Source organism: Mustela nigripes, chromosome 12 (assembly GCF_022355385.1).
Source record: "Mustela nigripes isolate SB6536 chromosome 12, MUSNIG.SB6536, whole genome shotgun sequence".
Lineage (NCBI taxonomy): Eukaryota > Metazoa > Chordata > Mammalia > Carnivora > Mustelidae > Mustela > Mustela nigripes.
The window spans coordinates 100,243,257-100,245,574 of NC_081568.1; positions in this window are offsets into that span (position 1 = coordinate 100,243,257).

The following is a 2,318-nucleotide window of genomic DNA, read 5'->3' on the forward strand; positions in this document are numbered from 1 at the left end:
GGGGTGGGAGAGCGGCGAGCGGCCCCCGTGACGTGGAGAAAGGAGGAGCGCCGTCGCCGCGCTCCTGCCGCGGGAGCTCCCCGCCCCTGCACTCCCGGGTCCCCGCTCCACGCTTGGGACAAAGTTCCGAGGCGCGCGCGGCGCGCTGCACTCCGGCTGAGCCGCGCTGCTCTGAGTGTCATCCAGGTTAGGTTTCCTCCCCGCAGGAAACACACAAGATCCCAGGTCGGGAGGGCCAAGAGACTTGCCCGAAGTCGCTCAGAGGGCGGTGACAAGGCAAACTTAAATCTGCGACTCCTTGCTTTTCCCCAAGGCTGTGCTCTGTGGGGCTCTGGCCTGCAGGAATCGCCTGGCTCTCATTGGCGAGCCGGGGACAGTGTCCCACGCAGCTTGGAGAAATATCTAGGAACAGCGTGGGAAGGTGGAGCTTTATGGCCACTAAATAGGGTACAAAGTTGTTTTTCAATCAGTGCCTACATGCCAAATAGACACTCTACAGCCCCCTCTTCACCCTAAAGCGGGGGTGAGGGCGGTAGCCTTGAGGACGCAGGATCCAGTGCCAACCCTGCTCACTGAATAATTGAAAGCAAGCACAGACGCGCTTAACCAATTGGGCAGTATTGAAATACATCAATTTTGTGTTGTGGGCGTGATGCAGGCAGACTAGTCTGAGGACTCAGAGTGACCCGGGGTCCTACAGATCAGCCAAGTCTACAGGCAAGATGGAGACCAAATGCTTGCCAGGAGGAAGCGAAAACAGAGTTTATTGAATACCTGAGTACAGAGAAGAGCCGAGAGAGTGTGTCTGGGAGACTCCAAAAGGGGAATAAATCTAGTGGTTGCTTGGGTTTAGGGATTTCTATTGGAAAGGAGTGCAGGGTACCTGCCTTCAGTAATCCAGGATATGGTCCAGTGGAAGGTGAGTGACAGGTTATTAATAGGTGTTAATTTTATAAGTCATGGAAGGTACAGGGCGTTGATGCCAGCGTCTTCTCAGGTTTGTTCAAAACTAAAGTGTTTGGGATCTGGGTAGATGTTATCAGGTGTTTGAGGGCCTAGTGCAAAGCTCAGAATGACTAACTTTCTTGTTACCCCCTTGGAGTGGGAACATACTTCTTTGGTTTATTTAGATGCAGGAAATGGGACCTAGCAGGAAAACAGCAGAGATGGAACCCTTCTAAAAATGGAGTCTCTTCGGTTTTCCTGTTTCAGATACTTTACTAACTGTGCTGGCAATTGCCATACTTCCGGAAGTCTCCTGCAGCACTCCTGTTTGTTTCAGGGCCAGAGGATCCTAGGCCCTGCTTTATAGAACAGGAGGGGCACAAGGTAAGTCAATCACGGCAAGTGTGTTCCTTCCTTCCTCTGTCCGTCTATGTTGGCTAAGGGCATGCTATATGCCTGGCTGGTTGGTGGAGAGTCATATAGGACCAGGCCCCAACACCCCATGAATCCCAAAATGGGAGCACTGCATAGGACGCCATATCCTTTACTCCCAGTATCCTGAGTCTGTCCACAGTAGTAGAAACTTGGAGACAACTCTGCCTTTTAAAAAATTCTCTGTGCCAGGGGAGGGAGTATTTTCAAGCAGACATTTTCAAGTAAATGCCTGCTTTGCACTTACCTCCTTTTCCCCAGTGGAACCTCCATTTCCTGCAAGAGTCTTTAAGGTCAATTAACTCACCCTTCTGCTCTCCCTCATCTGCACAGGACGACGATGATGATGAGAAAAGCAAGTGAGGCTTCTATCATTCATCTTGGGTGCCATTCTAAGCAACTTATGTAGACTCCTTCAATCCTCACAGAGTTAGTAGGGAGGTGCCGTTTCTATTCTGATTTTACACATGAGAAAGGAAGCAAGTGAAGTGTGATAACTTGCCAGTAAGTGGAATAGCCAGAACTCAGACCCGGGGGTTCTGTCCCAAGTATCCAGGTTGGGAACAATGGAGGGAACCGAGCCCTCCATCCTGGAATTCAAGTGGTCCACCAGCACACATCAGCCCCAACTCACACTAGCTCACACCAGTTCACACCACACATGGAGCATCCAATGATCTCAAGTGCTGTGAAATCCACACTCACATAGGGTTGATCCTATTTTGAATATATCATATAAGCCGTAATCTCTTCATTCACTTGCTCCCCTGTCTCCAAATCCCAGATCCATCTTTTTGTCATAAAGCAAACTGTTTCAGAGCACCTGGGTGGCTCAGAGGGTTAAGCCTCTGACTTCGGCTCAGGTCTTGGTCTCAGGGTCCTGGGATTGAGCCCCGCATCGGGCTCTCTGCTCAGCGTGGAGCCTGCTTCCCCCACCCTCT